The 22,956-nt window shown below is 38.7% G+C and overlaps 1 protein-coding gene across 23 annotated transcripts in view; it reads right to left on the bottom strand.

Moving 5' to 3' along the window:
- Positions 1 to 22,956, bottom strand: part of LOC138104882 (poly(rC)-binding protein 3-like) — a 503,757-nt gene that overhangs the window by 172,866 nt on the left and 307,935 nt on the right. For all 23 annotated transcript variants that reach the window (XM_069004182.1, XM_069004184.1, XM_069004178.1 and 20 more), the window contains one exon: positions 679 to 764. The gene's annotated coding sequence lies outside the window, so the exon portion shown is untranslated. The remainder of the gene's footprint in view (positions 1 to 678; positions 765 to 22,956) is intronic.

Here is a 22,956-nt window from a genome sequence, read left to right as displayed (position 1 = left end):
AGTTAGGGTAAATGGACATGATTGTTTAGAAAAATTTTGTGTTTTAAAGTGCAGTCCCTCATGAAAGTTAAACTTTATGTGCAGGAAAACTAAAATTTTTGAAAAAGTTCTGAAGCTCTGCTTCAACAAGTCATGAACAGCAAGGAACTTTCTTTTCTGTTCCTCTTTGTAAGGATCCTCTTCCTCCTCCTTTCAATGCAGAGTTTTTTCCCTCTCCACTTTTCCCAATCCTTACCAGTTTTTCTAACACTCTTTCCTCTAACTGTAGAGGCTATCCTCAGACACTCTTATTTCCAGCAGTTTCCAAATTCTTCTAGCTTCCTTTCCTTAAATCCAGAAAGAACATGCAAATGCTTAAATAATTTAATTTTTCCATCCAAAAAACCATTTTACCAGAAAAAGCTTACCCAAAACATCCAGAGATATGACCACAGTTCCATTGACTCTACAAGCCAGAGTAATAAGGCAAGTTAGTGCTTTATGTCAACTCTATCTGTAATGTTGATAGGTTTCATTCCAGCTGGGAAATTTAAGAGCAGTTCCATACAATTCAATTTGCACTCATGTTTACTTGGCCCAGAAAAGGAATGTGGTAGTCCATATAAGAAATGCAAGAATAAAATACAAGTCAGGAATACCAGAGAGAAAAAAATAAAAATCTGAGAATGGAGAACTTACTTGTCAGAAGAGCAGTGATGTTTAAAAACCTGCTGTTGTTGGTCAGCTTTTGCAGTCTCCAGATATCTAAAAGTGTTGAGTGTGCTCTGAAAAGGAGAAGAATCAAGGATTTAGTAATTTTATCACCTATCAAATACTAAACTGAAACTTGTCCAAAATTGATTGCTTTCCCATTTTATGGGGTTATTAATTCATAAAATATGTTTTTATTTTCCCACTGCATTTGCAGCAATTTTGTGGGCTTCCAGAAGTTGAACTGCTCAGATCAAACTTCCTGAAGTGCACAGGGAGTCAGAACAATGAGAAGAGTAATTATATTACTTATTCTGTTGCATACCTACATTTCCAAGCTCTTACAGTTGACAGAGAACAGTGAAAATGAAAGAAGTCTGACTCCTTTCTTGTTTAAAAAACCACTATACTGGAGTAAATGACTTTCCAAAACAAGCACAGAAAATCATGTCCCTAAATGTCTTTCAAACAAATGACTTAGAGTTAATTTGCTATCTTTTGGATTAGTTCATGTATTTGGCCTCCTCATTCGTGGTCTAGTAGCTGAGAATATCCCTTTATACTCAAACCTTATTCTACATTAAAGTCAAGCTTTATAATTTCCAATTGCCATTAACAGACAGGGGATTTGACTGTGTCAAGGAGCACTCTTAAGGAGCACTCTTAACTCTCCAAATCAAAATGAAATTGAAAGACTGGGAGATGACCAGTGCTTCCATCTATTTAAGCTGTGGGGGAAGGGGGTAGAGGAGTTGGGAATTAAAGAGTGGGGTTGAACCTGTGAAAAAGAAGTGTTAGAGGGAAAGTGGGTTTAGTGTTATCTTTGTTTCTCACTTTCCTACACTATTTTTAATTGGAAAGAAAATTAAATTAATTCTCCCCAAGTCGTGTCTGGGGTTTTTTTTGCCCATGATGGCAATCAGTAAGTTATCTTCTTGTCTTTATTCCAGTCTGTAATATTTTCTATCATATTTTCTCCCCATGTTCTGCTGAGAAGTGGAAGTGACAGACTAGAGGGATGGGTGCCTGGCTGCTGGCCAGAGTCAGCCCACCATAGCTATAAAATAATGTTTCCATTTCCAATCTTTCCAAGATCCCCAGGACTTAGACTGAAATGGAGATAAAAATCCATACTAATAAAACTCTGCCTATAACATATTGGAATAAACAGAATTAGTAAGGAGCAGAAATGTTGATCAGAGAAAGCTGCATTAACAGGAAAACTTCATAGATCTCTGACTTCTGTACTGTAGTGCAGCCACAAATTTGAAAACAGAAGCTTATGGTAACAAAGACAAAATCAAATGACTCCCACTCCATGAAAGGAGACTGCTGAAAAGATCTGGGCTTGTGATATGATACTGAGGTGTCTTTGGCCCATTAAGGAATTTTTGACAGCAATCATTGAAATATAACATAGCAAGTGTTTTAAAGTCAGAGATGAGACTGATCGACTTGTAGCAATATATTTATTCTGTCAGCACTCTTTTAGAAACAACTATTTAAAGTTTTTTTGCAGCTAGGTTTTTACAAAACTGAAGTGATTTATTTAATTCCAGATTTCATTATGCTCCAGAACTCCATTTTAGCAATCATTATGATGCTAATAGCACATTTCAGCTATGAAAAAGATTGAAGTGCTATGCATCTCTACCTGATATTGAAGGCTATGGGATGAAATCTCCATCGAGTTAGTACTGCAGAGGATTATGCATTTGTTTGGATTCCCTTGGTTTTGGTCAGGATATGCCTTGCAGTGGCAAAATTAGCAAAACCCTCTGTAAAAGTCATTGAACAAACTGTTTCCTGAATGAGTTTTCTGTTAGAATTAATGTTCTGTTAAAATAATCAACAACCCACTAAAAAGGTGAGATCCATGGCAAATATTCACATTGCCTCACATACATGTGAGAAACCTCTGGTATAACAAGACCTAGAAGAATAAAAGTTGCCATTAGAACTGAGCACGTACAAAATTCTATCAACAACCTCCCATTTACAGCCCAACCACTCTTGTAATTTAGCTGTGTTTTCAAGGCTAAATGACTAAGGTCTCCTACCTGTACCCTGGGAAATCTATAAACACACAGTGAAATTAACTACTAGTTGGGAAAGAGAGCCTGGAGACAGCCTTATGAAAATGTCACCTAAATCCTCATCAACTGTCAAAAAAACCCCAACATTATATTAGGAAATACTAGGAATAGAACAGAAAACAGCAGAAGAAACATGATAATGCTGACATAGAAATCCATTGCCCACCTAGCATTTTGAATATTGACTACGGTTCCAGTCATCTCATCTCAAAAATGACAGGATAGCAATAGAAGGATAAAGAAAAGGGTGACAGGATGATCAAAGGTATTTAATGGTTTCTGTGCTAGGAAAGGAAAAAGAAAGGCTTTAGGATTTTCATACGGAAGAGGGACAAATGAGGAAAAGGACTGTGACAGAGCCCCAGGAAAATCATGAACAGTACTGAGAAAGTGAATAAAGAATGGTTTTCACTTTATTTCATAGCAAAGGAAGCAGTCACAATAAAATGAGCAGTTAGCAAGTTAAAAACATGAAACACAAGAAAGAATGCTTTCCACAGGGATCATAATTAAAGGGTGGAACTCCTTGCCCCAGGATGTGGTGGGAAGCTACAAACATGTGTGGGCTTCAAAAAGCACATCACTGTAGTGGTAAAAGAAACATTGACCAGTACCAGTCTGTGTTTTACACAAAGCTGCAAATGTTCTGGGTAAGAAGCATCACGGAGTGCTGTAGGGTGATACCAGGGGAGGTTGTCCTTTGGTCTGATTTAAATACAGCTGTTGCAATTGTTCTCATTAATTTTGCTCTTTTACTGAACTCTTAACAATCTCTTGCAACATGCAGATGTTAGAGAGCATTAGTGCAAATATGTGATTTTAGATTTATATAAACATATCTACAGAGGGGCTTATGTACCATTTTAAGTTCAAATAGTGCAGCCTACTCAGGCAGGCAGGCTTTAGGCTAGGATTTTCTGAGAATCCTCAGGTCTGGCATCTAAGCATCCAACTGCTACTGAAGACTAAAGGGATTGATAAACAAAACTCTCATTTTATGGAAATAAGAAATGATACTGAATTTTCTCCCCTCAAGAAAGAAGAAAATGGTCTTTCTTGTGTAGTCAGTGATCTTCATCTTAACTGTTTCATGCGTCTCATGATGGCAGGAGTAGAGATTTTTCCAGACAACCACATAGACATAGGATGTATGGAATTGTCACTTGCTGTTTATTGTGGTGATAAAATACCATCATTTTAGTGCATAAGCAAGTTTGCTTGAACTCTGTATGCATCTCCTGTTCATCTGATGCAGATCTGTTAAAAACTTTGCCCTGAGACTGTTTTGGCACAAGTGATGGGCTTGTGACTTCCACCACGGGATGGCCGATGCTTCCGATCAGATAAAAGGCCATGGTCAGGAAATGCTTTTAGAGGACTGTGACAGGAATGTTCTGACTGGCTTTGGCTGACTAGATCTCTGGTTGTGTAGGTGGCAACTAAATTGTGGGGCATGTCTGGCCCCACAGCTCTTGGTTGCCCAGATCACTAACCTTAGTTTCTATCACTATTCCCTCCTGCTACCTACCCGTGTTACTTTTCATTGAAAATCAGCATATGGGACGAGGGATGGGGCATAGCCTGGTGTGATCCCAGTCACTGGGAAGTGAACCAGAAGCCTGAGGAGAATTTTCTTCCAGTACTTTCATAGTGGTTACTCAATGTCTGTTCAGGACAAAAAATGTTTGCATGGCTTCTTAAAGTGTTAAGTAACCTGAAAGCTGAATATGTCATGCTAGTCTAAGCTAACTTGGTATTTCGGCTACTGTTGTAGGTGGGATACAGGCTTAGGTGGACAGACCTAAGTGTAGAAACTTTTAGTTACTCATTTATGCAAAATGCCAAAACACTAACATATTGTCACAGGTCTGCACACAGAATTATTATATTTATCATTGTATTATTTTTTTATTTCCTAAACTATGGATGGTCGTGTATAGAACTCTGAAAATAAAACCCTTCATTTGTTCTATTTACCCTAGAATGTGAAGTTGTACACAGGTGCCAGTGACACTCAGAATTTTCTGCCCTCAAAAATTTTCTTGCATACTAGCTGGAGCAATTCCTAAGAGCCTTGCCCAAAAAATAAAAACAAGAGTCAAGAGATACTGCAGAAAAATACTTCTAATTGCCCACATTGGAACAGTGACTACTCTTGAAATTCATACTCTGTACAGAGAAATGGTAGCTGTTCGAAACTGATGGGAAACAAATGAGGTTTACATACAAATCAGAGTGTCTGCATAAGTTCCTTCAAAGTTTACATGAATGAATGAATGAACATGAAATCATTATTCTGTCCAAGCAAAAAGACTTTCCTATGCAGGCATGTACTTACTCCAACACCTGTCCACTCCATAAAGGTTACCAGTTGTGTTAACTGGTATTTCAGCTAGGAGAGTTGTGTTGGTCTAGGGCAAGCTGTTCAAGTCCCCAAGCTGAGTTTGTTTTCTCTGTGACAGTAAAATGATCTAATTCATTTTGAGTCACCAGCTTTTTAAGCTCCTCTTCTGAGGAGAGGGATTGAGAGAGCAGCCAGGTTGGTGCCTAGCCACTGGCCAAGATCAACCCACTGGATCCTTGGATCAGGCAACATATTTATGTGACTTTGCTTTCAGTAAAAATGTCCAGACTGGGTTTGTTGCACCTCAGTTATACACACCAGTTCCATACCTTCTGTTAACTTAAACTGAACTGCTCTGAGCAACCCTTATATTGACAAAGAATGATTCTGTTCTCAGGGAGCATGAGGATGCAACCCTACTGTCCTACTACATCCAGTATAGGTAGGCTCTAAATGCATTATCTAGCCATATTTTCCACTTGGAAATTGTTAATGGGAAGATTTCTGCAGATGCATTTGTTAATTATGCATTGAATTATTTGGACAAAGCACTTTTAGCATGTGGGTGGTTTGTCAGCTGTTTGCGATTGGCCATGCATTGTTCACAGTTGTTTCCATTTCTGCCTTATGCTCCTTGTGGTGGAGGAAGAATGACACTGTTCCTGAATGGCCACCTCATAGTAACCAGAATGTTTCTACTTGCTGAACAGATGAAAACAATTTTCAGCAAGATAGAGGTGACTAAGAAATGACTGAATAACAAACAGAAAATAGCAACCGTGCTAGATTGCACCTGGATTTGTTGTGTGTGTGAGTACAAAACGATCAGCATGGCAAAGTGCTTCCTCACACAGGTAAGTATTTGTCAAATAGCTGTTTGGATCTAACAAACATTTTTGTCAAATGTTACAGCAGAAGTGAATCAGTTTTTAAGAAAACAATTTTACTGGAACCATTGTGTAATCTGTAATACAAAGGTTCCCATATTCCTCAAGGAGTTTTGATTACAAGCTATGGGGGCAATCAATTAAAAAAATTATATTTACTCTAAGTTCAGACAATCATCTGGAATGATTTCATTTTCTTAAAGCTTGGTCAACCCAAGTGCATACATGCCACCTGAAAAGATCACATCTGGTAGGGTCAATGCTTTTTCTTTGCCCTTCCAATACCACACACACAACATTTTTTAAGTCCCAAAGGCCTTTGACATTGCATTACAATGGATCGGCCACCTCTAATATGCTGAGCAAAATAAGGCCTACTCCCCAAGAGAGGGGAAGCAGGCAATCTGCCCTGAGGCTTCCCTATTGTTATTTCATTTAGAGAGACTGGCAATATCACAGTATCTATGATAAGAGAGGAAAAAATTTCAAGTCCTCCCAGCTGTCTCCTCCTTAATTCAATACTGATTGTTCAGTTGGTCCCAACTGTCCATAATGCACTGAGATTTCTTGTGGCTACTGTGCTAGAGAAATCTCCCACCTGCTTGAGATGCTCTCTTCTTCTAGTCTGAGCAATAGTCCAGCTGGAAAGTACATGAGTAATCCTAGGCAGCGGACACTGTGCTACCTCATCCAGAAGCAAGCTGGTGTTTTATTGAAGATTGCCATGGTGTGTCAGGAAGCAATACTTAAATGCTTAAAGTTTTCTAACTGCCTCAGTTTCATATGGACATGCACAACACCAAGATGCATGTGAGGAACACTCCACAGCTGAGTAAGCATTGCCTTGGGAAGGATGGACAAAAAAGAGTGTGGTGGTCAGTACAGGATCCTTGTTTGACAAGCTTGGACTGACAGTTAGGGAAGACTATGCAGATAGCAAAGAACTAGGGTTGTTTCCCTGACACACTTTGTAGAGACTGTTCTCTATGCAGTAGACACTGATCAGTAATGGTTAAGAATGAGAGACTGTCTAGTTCATGCACCATGCCAATTTGGCATGCTTATTGTGCCTTACTGCTCAGCAGGAATATTAAACACTTCCAGAGTTATCATTCTTCTCCACAGTAGGTATCAAAATCCTTTACTATTTGAGATGCAGTATTATGCAAGTACAAAGAAGGCTGCGCCACCGCCTCAGGTCTTGAAATGAAAGGGATAGAACTAGAAGTAAAATTTATGTGAGCTGTCCTAGGCGCTGTGTAAGTACCACCACTGCACACTGAGTTACACGGATGACACATCCAACAGGTAAGGGCAGAGAAATGACATAACTTGCCACATGTCACATAGGTGAGGCTTACTCAACCTTCATTATCTGATAAAGTGCTCTGCCTCTGGAATAAGCTAAGGCTAATGAAATGGTGATGCTATCAGAAGGCAACTGAAAATAAAAGTCTCAGTGTGATTTGCTGAAAGTTATTGCTAGCATCACAAAAATGACTCTCATTAAAGTACCACTCTCCAGCAAAGAGAAGCAGGACAATCATAACACAGACTTACAATTTGCACAGAGAACTCACTGTACAGGAGATATAGGTATATTAGGAAGAAAAACTTGTTAGCAGAGTATCAATTTAATCAGCAATTTTTATTGCAGGACTAGAATAAATGAGTGCATACCTTGTTAAAAGAATGTGTGGGCACAATCCCATTTCATTTATATATTAAAACAATAGTCTTGCTTTATAAAAGAATCTCATTCAGTGACATCCTTGAAACCATTCACATGATTAAGATGAGCAAGATTTCACTTAATACGGTCAGCTGACATCCCTGATGCGTTCTACACATCACCAATTATACTGTTATCTTTACTCAGCACTGCAGTACTTAAAATGATATTTCATCCATTCAAGCATCAATATTGATCTCTGGCTACATTAAGTATTTCCAGTTAAACAGTGTGAAAAATCCCACCTTTTCAGCTATGGTTTCAGTTAAATAACTCAGCGGAAAATGACAAGAATAATGCTTATTCAATTTCCTCATTTCACATATCAGAATGAGTGGCAGTAATCTACCTCATTCAAGCAGTGATCTCCCATTGCTTTCCAACAAGATATAAATGGAAACAAATAATCTTGATAAATCCAGACCTTATACACAATGTTGCAATCAGTAAGCAAATCTGTAAGGGTACAGTTTATAGCAGCAGGTCATTTGCTTGTACTGCAATTTAGATTTCAGTTTTCTCATATCCGCTTAGCAATTTTACCTGCTGTGTTTCCCAGAACACTGTGGTGATCCCATTGTTGAAGGCAATTTGGCCATGCAGAAGCACAGTGATGTTTCTCTAATTTAACTTGCATGCAGAAGTCCACCTTACCCTTCCTTGTGCCAAAAGGAGAGCCATGATTGTTTCCATTGCTTACAGATTAGGACCTTCTTATGGGTCCTCTCTGATCACCAACTGTGACTTCCTGCAGAATATGTGATGCAGAATCCCACTTAGTCTGCAAGTCCCTGACTACGAGCCTAAACTACTCCCCACCTGTATCCTTCTTTTCAACAGCAAAGCTGTTTGGTTTTAGTGTAAGAAAATAGGATTCCTCTTAAAAACTATGCTTTCCCTTCTTCTCTAAAGAGAAAATAGACAAGAAAAATAAAAGCTGATTGAGAAAAAATGGCTCTACAGACTGAAAGGAGGTCAGACAAAGTGTGCTGTGGAATTACTACTGGCCAATTCCTCCCATCTAGATCCAGGGTACGTTTGTCTGTAGAATAAGGAAGTAGAATCTGTTCTATCTACAATTACATCATTACCAAAAGCATTAAGTAGTTGGGGGAATTGAAAGGTTGCATACTGAATAGGGCTCAGCTGATGATTTCAAGTCCAGGCACGCCTGGGAAAATCTGCAAGATAAGCAGGGGTTCAGCAAATTTGGGAAAGTCTAAAAAATTGTCTTGGGGATTGGGCCAAGTGGTTTGCAGTACAGTCAGTTGGTGGGTCGAGGGTGGAAGCATAACCCAGCCCTCCGTGCAGATACTGGACAGCAGCTTTCATAAAGCACAGGAGCCAGGAAACACCATGCCTTGGTGTGGCAAAACCCCGCTGCCACTCCCTGCTGCTGTCCTTCGGGAGAGCAGTGTGCTGCTCTGGCATGATGAATGCTGACACAGGCAGAAGGTTAAGCAATAGATCCAATTTTTTTTGTTCCCTTATCTATGCAGCTGGCATGAAGTGAAGTTAGTAGGACCTTGCTCATGTCTAGCAGGCACAGTAATAGTTTACCTGCACTTTGTTCCACTTTTCAGTGAGGGAGAATGAGGCCTAAGGGAAACCTGACCCTTTCTGTACCAATCTGCCACCATTAAACCTCACATCTTTGTGCCTACAGCTGCTGTAACATCACAGTCTATGGACAGAGACAGGTCCTGAATTTTTTTGTGAGTAGCCATTGCAGTTTAAGTGAAAACCCTTCAGAAACATAAAAGTTCTTTGAAGCACTACAGTGTTTATAATGAAAATAAAGTAAGTCACTATAAATATTTAAATGTCTTAAATAAAGATTAATTAAGGACTAGGCAGGAAACTGCCTTTGCTTTTAAAGCAATTAATCTTTAATTGCAAAGTATGCATTAGTAACAAATCGGTGTTTAATGGTGATATAAAAAGAGAAATCTGAAGGTCAAGGATAAGGATCAGGTACCTGTGTATGCATCTGCGTGTAGAACATGGTACTATACTTGAGAAAATATTTCAAAAATATATTAATTTGAGTAAAAATATATTAATTTGAGTAAAATGATAAGTTTTGTTAAAGTATTTACTATCTTTTTTACTTGCATGACTTTATGCTAGTATGGAAGAGCATCCCTTAAAAGAATACAAACTGCAAATGCCTGCTGGAAAGTTTCATGTGGCTGACATACCACTGATTAGGAAAGTACAGAACAAACAGAAATATGCCAATTAAAAGAGATGAAAACATCTACTTTTAACTACATGGAAGAAGCCATATCTATGGAGCATGAACATAAGCAAAGAGCTTCAGTTTTTAAGTAATCAGGTATTAAATAACATTGTTAGCCATCTGAAAATAGATGCAAATATTCATGTACAATGTCATGGCTTATTTTAAGGTATTCTCAACCTAGCTGAAAATAAAGGTAATTAATTACCCTCTGGCCTTTAAAGACAAATAGAAGCCAGAAAGGCACCGTGAGTTCCATTATTTTCAGCTACTCAGAGAACCTGGAAAAACTGGCTTTGGAATGCAATGGGCAAGGCATACTTTGGTCCTGTTTTAGGATGGTGGTTGGTTTGTTTTGTTGACTCACACTTCCCCTGTTGAATGAGCTTACTTCATTTATTTGTGCAACTGCACACGTTGAATTTTACACATAAGTGGGGATGTTGCTGTCCATCCAGGTACACAGTACTCAGTTTTGAATATTGGGTACTAAGCTGAACAAGTAGAACACTATGTTCTCCACGCACCAAATGTAAGTTGATTCCTGCAGTAGCAGTTGCATAAAGGTAATTCTGAAATGTAGTTTTATAACTGGATGAACTGAACTGAAAAAAAACCAAACCCAAACTGCAAGAAGAATCTTACGTGAACTGAAACCCAGCTCTTGATACAAAAAACATATACCAGACTGAAATCGTGCAGTTTCCCTACATACAGGTGTGGCTTCCTAGCATGCACAGAAAAAGTCTCTTTCATATACTGTTGCTTCCCTTTGCACATTCAGAGCCAAGAACATAAGAGCTATAAAAACAAAGGGCCAGAGAAAACCTCGTAGCGTTTCCCCCCAGTTGCTCAGGAAGGAGGCTTCATACTTTTCTTGACTGTTTGAATTTCCTAGATGCAACCCTCCAAACTGAGCCCAGGCCACCTGCAGTATGACATTGCTATGATTTCTTGGGTACTGACTGGCTACCCACCAATACTTTATTCTAAGTTTACAGTGGAGCAGAGAATATGAAGTGATGCACTAAAGCGAGGAACTCAAAACCAGATGTGGGCAGTTAAATAAAAGAGATTTTGAACTGCATGGTCAAGACATATCTGAACACACTGGGTCACATCTTCAATTGATAGAAGTAACCTTAAGACCATTAATCTTAGAGCTGCACTGATTCTCCCCTGCTAGTGATGTAGCACAAGTCGAAAAACATGCAATGCTGGGCTCCCACATTGCTAAGCTTTGGTGCTTTGTGTATTTTATAGAACATATTGAGAAAACAGTCATGAGGGGTTGCTAGCATTTTACAAGCTGCTCTGTTAGAGAACCTGAGAAACTCAGCTGGTGTGTAGCCTTGGAGCTGCTCTGCCTCCCCACAGCATGGCCTGTGCACGCTGGCAGGACAATCTGGGATAGCCTCCACAGCCTCTCCCCAGCTACACATACACTGGATCAAGGGATCAGGTGATGCCTTCAGCCTTCCCAGTACTTACCAAGGCAGCTTTTTGAGCACAAAGAAACATCATTCCTGAAGATAAAATCTTCTAAGCATTAAAAACAAATGGGGGAAAACATAAGAATGTTTTTTCAACAATTTTGAGCACTGGTTTTCCTGGGAGGTGTACTGAGGTGTAGACTACATTCTCAAATACTTACTCAGCTCTGATGGTCTTTCCATTAGCCCTTGTCAATTTAAAATGTTCATGTTCTGTGATAGGAATGTTTTTCATTGCCTATAAATTTACTTATATCTGGCATAGGCCATAGTCTTGGTTGCACTAATGAGAAGCAAAGCCAAGTGAATTTGACACCATCTGTAAGAACAGGCTCCATTTTACTGTAATAGGCTTCCTCCATTCACTCCAATATAATTTCTGTCTCATAACATTTCAAGAAGCCACAGAGCTCCTTGCTTTCCTCAGTTGTAGGTGTAAGATTTTGACAGAGGTTACATTTTAGAGATGCTTAATATAAAGAGAAATGAATAGCACTGGTAAAAGGATCAAGATATGTATTGATTATAGTAAGAGCTTAGTCTGTCTAGTTTTGCTAGATTTACAAGATCAAGAAAAAATGATCAGAAATGCATCTATGTCAAGGTACATTTGGAAATAAACACCACAGCTGGCAAATAAAACCACAGTGCCTTTTAGTATTATTCACAAAGATTGTTTTGGTTGCCTAGCATAGTGGTTTAATAGCAACATAACTCCATTTCAAAAAAGATACAGGTGCTGGGCTTACCACTCCACTGAGGAACACGTTTTCTACTGAGGGTTCCCTGCTGAAGTCATAACATGGTGCCACAGCAGCCTAGCTGAGGGCAGAATCAGGTCCCACACGTGTTTTGACCACCAGAGCCATGGTCCACCCCCTGCTCACACAACTCCTAGTCACTGACTGACATTTCCAGGGATTTCAATTAGTGCTCAAATCTGGCTAACAGAAATCCAGATACAGTCTTTTCTACAAACTCGTAATTTGTCTACATCACAAATGAAGCGAGCACATCCATTATCATTGATCTCTTTCTGTAATTTGAGCAATGAATGTGTTGAAGCACTGCTGTAAACAAGGTGGGAAGAATACTCCTGTTCATCAGGAGTAAAACAAATAAGAAAAGACTGTAAAAAAAAGATGTTTTCGTGCTGAAACAGACCAAATCACAGCATGGAACTTTATTTCAGAATCTGACAGCAAAGCACTAATTTGCTTCTTTGAATGAAGCAGATTCAATCAATAAATCCCCAGCTAGCAGAGCAAATCCTTCAGGAGGGACCAGAAAATCAGAGTTCACTCTTCTTTCCACAGAATATTTGAAATGTTTAACCTTTTTCTGCTGTACCTTATTTCTAAGGTATTGAATCCATATCTAAGCCATGTTTTATTTTCATATTCCTTAAAAATTCCTTAACAATTCCTTAAAAAAATAATTTAGCAAATAAAAAAATAATCCACCTTCAGTGAACTAGTGAACTATTTCTGCACAGCAGAGATTCTGCCAGGTACTTCAAGGTATGTATCTTGCTCACTAAGGTCAGCTTGATGCCAGTGCCAGCAAGACATGCCCAGAGCCTGAAAAGGAATCACAAGTCAGGTCATTCTCTGTTGATTCCAAGATATCTTAGTCTACCTCAATTCCTGGAGTGTCAGGACTCCAAGATAAATACAAGAAGAAAACCTTTTGTAACTGGGAACCCTTCTGGATGCAAAACTCTCATTCTAGTTAGAATGTTTACTTGCTAAGAAAAGATTCAAATTGAGGAGCACCAAGGCTTGCACCCGGATGATCCTCTTTGGTTCAGGTGTTAAGAGAAGATTCCACTGCACCATTAAACCTCCTACTCTCCTCTTCTGCCCAGAGAAAGAATAAGGGATTGGGCAGGGGAGCAAGGGAGGGAATTACAGCTTCTGCAAAAGAATATCAAGGGAAAATGAACTGTCATCATACCTCTGTTCAAACAGAAAGAAATGAATTTATGTAATACGCCTGAAAAGTTAGAAATTAAATAATATGTAACAGTTTTAAAAGAAACATTTTTTTTAGATGGCATTACCTTAACCACAAAATACACAAAACACTAAATATTAATTTTCCAAAGGAAAATATTTTAAAGACTTCCCATTCTATTAGTCACAGGAGTTACAGCAGGTCTCCTGGTGAGAGCTTACACTTCTGGAAATGACTCCCTCCTCCCAGGTCATGCTGTCCCTAGTCCAGTTTGTGTAGCTGGTTTTGTTAACACCCTGTGTCCCAAAGACTGCTCTTGCTGGTTGCTGCTGCAGAATTTTACGTAAATAAGACATTTTTAAGTAATCAATGCAAATTGTTCCTGCATAAATGGTCAGGTGGGACAGTATTTTATGTGCAGTTAAGATACTGAAGAGTAATTTTTTAATGTAGTTAAGGTATATAAGTAGCAATGAATTAAACAAGTGCTGGGTGGTGCCTGGATTATAAGAAGTGAGCAGAGCAGAGGTTCAAGGGCTCAGCCCATACAGCTGAAAATGCTGCTGCAAGTGCCCTTACAGTGGAGACTCCTGTCACCTCCATACAAACACCAACTATTTTGCTGAGGAGATTTTATCCTCCACTATGGTAAGATCCTCACAATTTTTTTTTTCTCTATCAATCACTCTCCCTGAGTGTCTATGCAACAGCAGGATGGAAAAACAAATGTCTATGCAAGAAAAGAGTGGAAAAAGGATATAAGACTAATAAAAAATTCCCATCGAGTTTCACTCTGCTGTAAGAAAGGCAAATTCTGTCTGGAGACACATAACAGAACAACAGACTGCAAGAGGAATGAAAGGATTCTTCTGCTTCTCCCAACGCAGGAAGACTCACGTGAGGGCATAAAACTAAATCAGTTCTTCATGTCCACAACAGGCAGGACAGGAAACAATGAACATAGGCCACAAAAAAGAAGCTTCAGGTTAGAAACAAGGAAAAACTCTCTTTTAATAAAAGATCCTGGACAGTGGAGTAGTGCATTAGAAATGTTACTAAATAATCTGCTATGAACATGGGCTTCCTGATCATTTGAGTGCCTTTACCTTTACAATCTGTGAACACCTCTGTTCAGTTCTATCTCCAATGAATTCCATGATATGCAACAGGAAAGAAGGAGATGAAACATATTTCTGTTTCTAGTAGAGCTTATAAGACCATTAAGTTCACTGTAACTGAAATATGCTCTTACAGGAGCTTTAATACCTTGAGACACCATCTAAGTAAATAGGCATTTGCACTCCTAGACACATTAGCAGATGAATAACCTATCTCATAAATGTGTAATGAATGAATTACTTGTTCCAGTCCGTGGAGGTAACACACTGACTTGATACCATAATTTTCTCCTTTAGAAGTATCCATTTCAAGGACAAGCCTGTGAATTTCCTGTGATATGAACTGGTACCACCATGATGTGCTTATCTTTACGTGGGTTTATTTGCAGCAGGAAGCCCCTTTTTGTTTAAACTGAGACAGCTGCCAAATATCATGTCCCTTGTACCACACCCAGACACTTGCCAGCAGCAGTGGTGGTTCCTGCAAGCTGAGGACACTGAGGGGGCTGTAAGAAATGCCTTACAGTAAGTCTGACATCAGGAACCTGTCTGGCCTCCTGCCCCCAGCTCACGTGAGCAGCCAACAAGGGGAGGAGGTACAGAGTACCAGCAGAGAGCTGTGGGTGAAGGCTGACTCCCTTAGCTCCTTTCCCAGGGGCGGCAGGAGCAGGGAAAACAAAACTGCCGAGGGGAGAATAATTTGTCAGCAAAGATGACAGACAGGTAGGTTCCTGTTCCCTGTTCCCAGGAAGGCTGCAGCAAAAGTGGAGGTGAAGTCATACCTTTAAACATACCCTTAAATTAAGCCAGCCTGCTTGCCCATGACATAGGATTTACTGTCATTAATGAAGACAGAGGAACACAAGCCTCTGTATGGGACACTCCGTGAAGGTGAAATCCAGAGAAGGTCTTTGAAGTGTACGCTGGTGCCTGTGGAGCCATGGACTTACTGAAAGTACTCACTGCACAACATGAGCCTTAGAAAACATCTCACACCACTGCAAGCTCTTTCCTCTTGAAAGTCAGTCCCTCCTGAGCTCTTCCTTACACATCAGTTTACTGTAAGAAGATTCAGCACCATCTCTGGCAGCACATTCCTTTCCACCTGCACCACAGATTTCACAATGTCCAGTATCTCCCTCCTTCAGACTTCTCTAGGCTCATGTGAACCCACGTGAACACCATTTAAATTCCTTCCCAGAGATAAGCATCAGCCTTTCCCACACTGGACAAATATAGCAAGTAGCTTACCTTTTTAAATACAGATTCAGCTGCTGAATTCTTCTTGAATAACTATAACCAAAATTATATATTTGACTTGCAGAAAGCCACGTGAGAAAAATCAAGTGAATCTTGTGAGAGTCCAAAAATTCTGAGTGGCTCTCAAGAAGTTACTTTTATTAGTAAGTGCACATACAACCTCCCACTCATTAAAATAAAAAAATTATAAATCCTTAAAGAGTCATAAATAAACTCTCTATTAAGGTTCAACATATGTAACTGTGAAGTTTCAGGAAAAATGACAGCATTCAATACAGAAAAAGACAACTATATCTTCAGCAATTATAATCACAAATTAATTAGTTCTGATATAACTTCAGAAACATTTTAATAATAGCCATTCTAATTTATGACTTAAATCCTTTTGCTGATGAGAAACATTACACCTAAGATAGCACAATATAAAATAGCACCTGTCAGCTGCTGCATTTTCTGTGGTGGCATCCACCCACTTTATTGAGGAAAATTACCAAAGAACCTCTGAGAGAAGAGGGATGTTGTGTGTGGGTATTGGTGCAGAGCCTGACGGCATCAGAGCCCAATGCTCTCATGGCACGTGAGAGATGGAACATTCAGAAGCAGAAATTGTGTTGGAGAAGGAAGGTTTGTTTCCTTAGTTTTGTGAGTTCAGTTTTTTACCTCCTGATCCTTTTGTATTTATCTCTAAGTCAAAGAAAGTTAAGTTTTCTGATGCAGGATATTTTGAGGGGAAAAAAAATCTGTGTGATTTTGTCTATTCCTTCACTGACCTATGTCACTCACTATTCCTTGTTTTTCAGAGCTCAGCATCAACATTAGAGTCCAATTCAGCATGGCTACATTTCTATCAATCACTCTTTTCTCCTTAGGAGAAAAATACATTTCTCGAGTATAACTGCTACCTGCGTTGGTTCTTCTTATTGCAGGCAAATGACAAAACACAGCAGCTGAGGCTGTATGGTGTAATCTGACTGACCTACATTTCACTAAGTATCAACCTCTATAGGCTTTAAACACATTATTTCCTACTTTCAACTCATTTCAGCATTTAAACTAAAGTTTTCCAAAAATCTCCTCTGAGGACGATTTAATTAAACAGTCTCTGCAATCAGACAGAGGCATGATTTTCTGTGTTTATTTATAAAGTATGCTGTATGTTTGAGTCAAATGTCACCTAACAATTGCACCAAATCCCATTTTTCACTCTTACACCTCATCCTAAAAAGACTAATACAAACATGCAGTTTTCTTCTGAGTGGATCATGTTGAAAGGGTTGAAGGTACTAAGGCTTAGTATGTTACAGTTCTGAGGGAATTAAATGGATCCCGTGGAACTGAAATACATTTTTTCTGATCAGTGTTTTAATAAAACATTATTGTACCATCTTTGAACTGTTGAAGTGTATTCAGAAATATTCAGTGAAATCTCAACCAGAATGAAATTCCATTCGTCTTACATTACAGCATCTTTGGGCCAAATAAATTATCATTACAGAACACTTATTTTAATGGATAGATAGATAGACAGATAGATAGATAAATAGATATATATGTACATGTATGTATATGTACAAGACAACATAATAATAGCTCGAAGCTATTCTAGTAGATTCTTCTTAGTACAATGATTTTTATTAAGAACATGATAGAAAGGCAGCAGCTAAAGGGACACTGGCCAATCAATATTTCTATTTATTGATCTTCCTTTAAAATATTCTGCTGTTAAGATGTTGTTAAAGCATCTCCTTTCTCTACAAAGATGACAGTCAAGTGGAGGGAGACAAAACCACTTTGGAGACTGGTGTTGATATTACAATAATTATTCTTAGGAACAGAGGGTTTTAGGTATTTCCATTGTTCTTGCCAGTTCCCAAGTGCCCTGGAAAACATGAAAACAGGGGTGGCAGAGAGTACATGCCTGGGCTGCAAAGCAAGACAAAGCTGACTTATCTGATTTGAAGCCTAAGAGGTGTGGTGGCAGCCTGTCCACAGGAGCACGGAGTGGGCCGTGGTGAAGGTGGCCCTGTAGGTCTGCTGGGTGCCCGCCCTGGATTGCCATCCTGCAGCCATAACCCACAGCAGAGACCAGTGCTCACCATTCTCTTGATAGGCAGAACTACACATTTGCATTTAAATTATCTCAGAGCCACAGCAAATGCTGAAAGTTAAAGAAACCAAGGCCAATAGTGTACATCTCTTACACTCTTCTGCAGTGACTCTCATAATTGCTTCACCACTGTTCTCCACTGCTGTTCATTTTTTCTTTAAATTGCTGCACGTTTATAGCTTCTTAAGACAGATTATTTTCTTGAACTCCTCTATAGCACACATTGATCTTCTTTCTTCTGCATGCAAGTAATAATTATGTAGCTTTCCAATAACCTTAATTAAAAAAGAAAAGCCCCAAATCATACTCCATGGTGCTGATACCTTTATTCTAACCTGTATCTGCTGTTATTTTCAGTGACAACGCTTACTACTGTTGTGAAGAGTTGCAGTTCTGTATCTGAAGCATCTTTATCTGTAAAATAGTTCTGTATATCCCTGATAATAAATGTTAAAGTTTCTAACTTCTCAAAACTATTTATTACTTCTCAGACTCTGAGAGCCCAGAGTATTATTCCAGAGCACCTTCTGTGGGCGTGTATCACAATGAGAAAGCAAAATCAGAAGACACCATTACTACCCTGACAATTACATTTACCAGGCAAGGCTGAGGAGAAGTGCATTCCCTGGAGAGACAGAATTACATGCTAAAATCACTCAAAGGGATCACCTATCACTCGATCCAAATAGGTGCTGAGAACTCATTTTATCAGCATTAACTGATCACAGCAAAAGACTGTTGCTTAAAATGATCCTTCTGGTTACAACTCCATACACCAATGTAATTCAGACAAACTCTCATTAGCCCATTACCTCATGTGCTGGAAGAAAAAGCTTGTCTTGGTTGAACTCTCTTTTCAGTCACTGCTTGTCACTGTTACAGGTATTATTTAAATACCTCTCCTTTTGAACATCCAGAATCTGACTTCTGGAATACTTTTGGTAATGAAAGCCTCAGGCCCACATGATGTGAAAATAAACATGCTCATGTCTCTTTAATAACTTAGAAAGAAAATAAAGTATAAAATATAAACTCTGGTCTGCTTCTGTGTGCCACTCCAGATGTTGCTTTATCCACTCCTCTCTTTTGGGGTATGAGGCTGACAAAGGTCCAACATGCAGCAATTGTGTTTTCCACTGTCCCCATCCATGAACACATGGGGTACATGAACAGAGCTGTAAAAATCTTGGGGTGCTCTCTTCTCTTAGCTCTTGTCTTTTTGAAGGTACTGTCGGCTGGGGTGCCTCACGCTGTGCTTGCACATCCTTGCACTACACAGACCAAGCTCCACCATTCATTAAGCCTTGTTTTTCACCCTGCCTTTGACAAGCTGCATGGCAATATTCATTCAGTCTGCCCTACCATCACAGGCTGATTTGTAACCTGACTGCTCAGCTGTCAGCTCCACTGCAGGTCACATTTTATTTTAATAAAACTGTGGGAGTGAGACAACTTCTTTGTATGAGCATGGCGGAGGCCTGGAGCTTGCCTGACTCAATCCACTAAGGATTTATATATTAGCTGGTCTCCAATATCTATTTAAATATGAAGTGTTAGTGATCTGACATAATGCTCAGAATAAATTTAATTGATTTTTGTTATTTTTTCCTTTTTGGGGTCAGAAGAACTGAGTGATGTTAACGCTCTGCTACTCTACCCATTAGTGACTGCAGAAGAGAGTACAAACCTACCAACCATACCAACACACAGGACTACACCCCAACCTGCTGAGGATACCCACACTTCATATTAAAACCTAAACATTGTGAAGTATTTAATTCAAACAGGTGAAGTTTAATGAGGAACAGGAGGTTAACCAGCTAATCTTGATGGACTAATTATATTTTTTTCTCAAATTTCCAAACAATTAATATTAAACACCCAAATCCTTTAAAATAGCTTGCATGTCCTCAAAAAATAAGGCACCTGGATTTGTCACCCCTAGCACTACACTAAACTCACAGCACTTGCATTTCTCAAAAGGAAAATGTAAGCTCATGGGTTAAAAAAAGATAAGGCTTGCTTCAATGGGAATTGAGGAATGCAGAATCTTTGCAAAATTTAATTCATAAAGTAAAACAAAATAAAAGAAGTATAACTAAATATATAGGAGACAACTAGAATTAGATTCCCAGGGCAGCAACATTACTGGTTCTGACAAGGTGAATTTATCCAAGCTTTCACAAACAGGATGTCAAATTTAACTCAGAACATGCTTGTATTTTCCTGTTCCTTTCCTGTTCCTTTTCAATCTGATGATATTTCACATACTGCTGTGCCATTAGCAAATAGGTTGCTACTTTTATAAAATGGCTTTGTCAAGCTCAGAATTTAACAGAGAAATACAGTTCTGATTCTGACACCTGTGTTTCAATTCACTATCAATCATCAGGTTAATTATTGCTCAGGAGGTAAATGTAAGCCAAGGTGCAAAATAACCTGGAACAACTTTTGCACTCTCTAATGCCCTTTTCTGCCTCACTGATGTAATCAACAGAAGAATAAGAAAAGGGCTGAAATTCTTTCCATTATAGAAAATAACTTTGTTCAATAAAAACTTTTTTGCAGGTCTTGTTTAACTCCATAAATGACATTTTGGTCTGATTGATGTTTTCTGTTGACTTGCATAAAGTTGCAAATCATTGCCTGTCTTCTGCTTGTAACAGGATATATATACAGGGTATATATATGGGTATTTTAGGAATTTTCTCTATCTGGAAAAATAGCTGTTTTTTAAAAGGTAAGAAGTAAGATATAGGTCTGATTCTGAAGCCCTGACCTTGTGTTGCGTTGTCTTAGCCTTAATATAGATAAAAATTCCAAGGAATGACATACAGTCATTAATTGTCTTCAAGAAGGATTTTTACCTTTTTAACACCAGTTCAGAAATTATATGCAGACCAATGACAAGAGTGTTCTCTCAACTTAAAATTATTTTAATTTGCTTGAACTTCTATGACAAAAAACCCCAAGAAAATAACTGAAATAAACATGTTTCAAACCTCACTAGGGAGGAGTTGATTTACTGTCAAGATCTGCTTTCTGTGTCCTGCACTGCCCCTTGCTGGAGTACCTTACAAATGTGACAGTGTAAACTCTAATAGCAATACTAATTAAAATGTTTTATTAGCATCAGAACTCTGAAATAATTTTAAGATACAGTGACTGCACAGTTTATAACATTGCTTAATCAACAGTTCATTGTCACATATGTGGACTTCTTTTCTGTAAAACTACTGACCATTCTCAGTTGCAAAGACTAATTTTGATCCATACAGAGCTGATGAACATTGTTAGCTTTTTGTTTTGTTTTTTTTTTTCTCATAAACAGTTAATATTGAAAAAAGAAAATAGTAAAACGAAACACAGAAATATTGCTGCTTTACTGCTAATGATAAGTGGTGAGGAAACCAAGTAAGGCAGATGCTTTCCTAAAAAACATAACATGTCCAAGATGTACAGTAAATGTGAACACGACATATATATAGAAATGAAATAAGAAAAACCCCAAAACAATATCTCTTACCTGTGAAACTCCCTTAGCATTTCCTGTTATTCATGAAAAAAAACCCCTGAAAATCTGGTGTCTCTTCCATTTGTGTGTGTTACTCATCATAGATCCACTCATTCATTCTCACAATTCCAAGCTTGACAAAATAAATACACTTGAGTACCTGTGTCTGCAACTGCATTTTCCAGCTTTATTGTTCTGGTCATTGTTTGATTTCTTTTAAGTTTTCCATCATGGATAATATTTAACCTCAAAACAATAACATGTTTTCACACAAATTTAAAGGTCATTTGTACAACTGTGTATGTAGAAAAACTGGACTACATGTTAGAAGCCCAATGAACGCTTTCCTGCATTAAAGTAAATCCTACCGCCACACAACTTCTAACAACATGATTTGTAATATTCCTCATCTACTCATAATTTATTCAGTTGTGCTCATATTTTTAACTGGATGCTAACTACATGTATTAGGTTTGAAGAAAGCTCTCCTATGATGCCAGATTTATGTAAGCTGATGCAAGTAACTCTATCCTTGCCTTTCAATGGAAACAATCCTTTGCTGGTGAACGAATCTGAGGACTGACCTTCCTTGAGCTCTCTCTCTGGAACTACACATTCTTTTTGTCAACAAATAGTAAAGCACTCTACTGTACACTTGGTCTTTGCACTGGACTGAGTGACACCACTCCTCTGAAAGATGGGGGCAGTGTAAGGGTTAAAACAAGTCGACTACATTTGAAATATTGCCTTTAATTTTAAAGTGCACTGGAAAAAAAAAAAAGAGCCAAAGGCAGCTAGTTACTTAAAAGCCCTTAAGAACTTGCAGAGAAAGCCTGAGGCAAGAGCCTAGCCCTGGCCATACTGACAGCACAGTACCTTCTGACTTTCTCAAAGCTTTGATTTCACCCTCAGACTTATAAAAAAACTAGGAAATTTGGCCCAAAATATAAAGGGGCCAAGTGGCAAGAAGAGGAATTAAACTGTACCTCTTAAATAATTCTCCACGCTGACAGATCTATGGGTGGTAAGAACATTATGGGAACAGAAATTACTAAAAAATATGAGGCAATATTGGAAAAGAGCACCACCAAGCACCCGCATCTCTTTAAGAACTTAGAAAGAAAATAAAATATAAAATATTAACTTTGGTCTGTTTCTGTGTGTCATTCTAGGTGTTGATTTAGTCCCTCCTCTCTTTTGGGGTGTGAGACTGACAGAAGTCCAACATGCAGCAATTCTGTTTTCCTGCTGTTTCCCCATGCAGGAACACATTGGGATACATGATCGAAGCTACAAACAGCTTAGGGTGCTCTCTTCTCTTAGCTCACACACTTCCTGCTACTCAAGGGAAGCTCAGTGTGCCTATTTAAAATGTCAACTCGCTGCCACAGCTGATTACACATCTTCTCTAGAATGGAGAGTCATCAAGGGAAAAAAAAAATTTATGTGTTTTTCAGAGTGGAGAGCTCTATGTGAAAGCTAAATTTAAGCCTGCCAAACACACCAAGCCCCTTTCC

Source organism: Aphelocoma coerulescens, chromosome 2 (genome assembly GCF_041296385.1).
Source record: "Aphelocoma coerulescens isolate FSJ_1873_10779 chromosome 2, UR_Acoe_1.0, whole genome shotgun sequence".
NCBI classification, from domain to species: Eukaryota; Metazoa; Chordata; class Aves; order Passeriformes; family Corvidae; genus Aphelocoma; species Aphelocoma coerulescens.
Note: the sequence above shows the minus strand (reverse complement) of the source record. Positions and strands in the feature narration are given on the sequence as shown.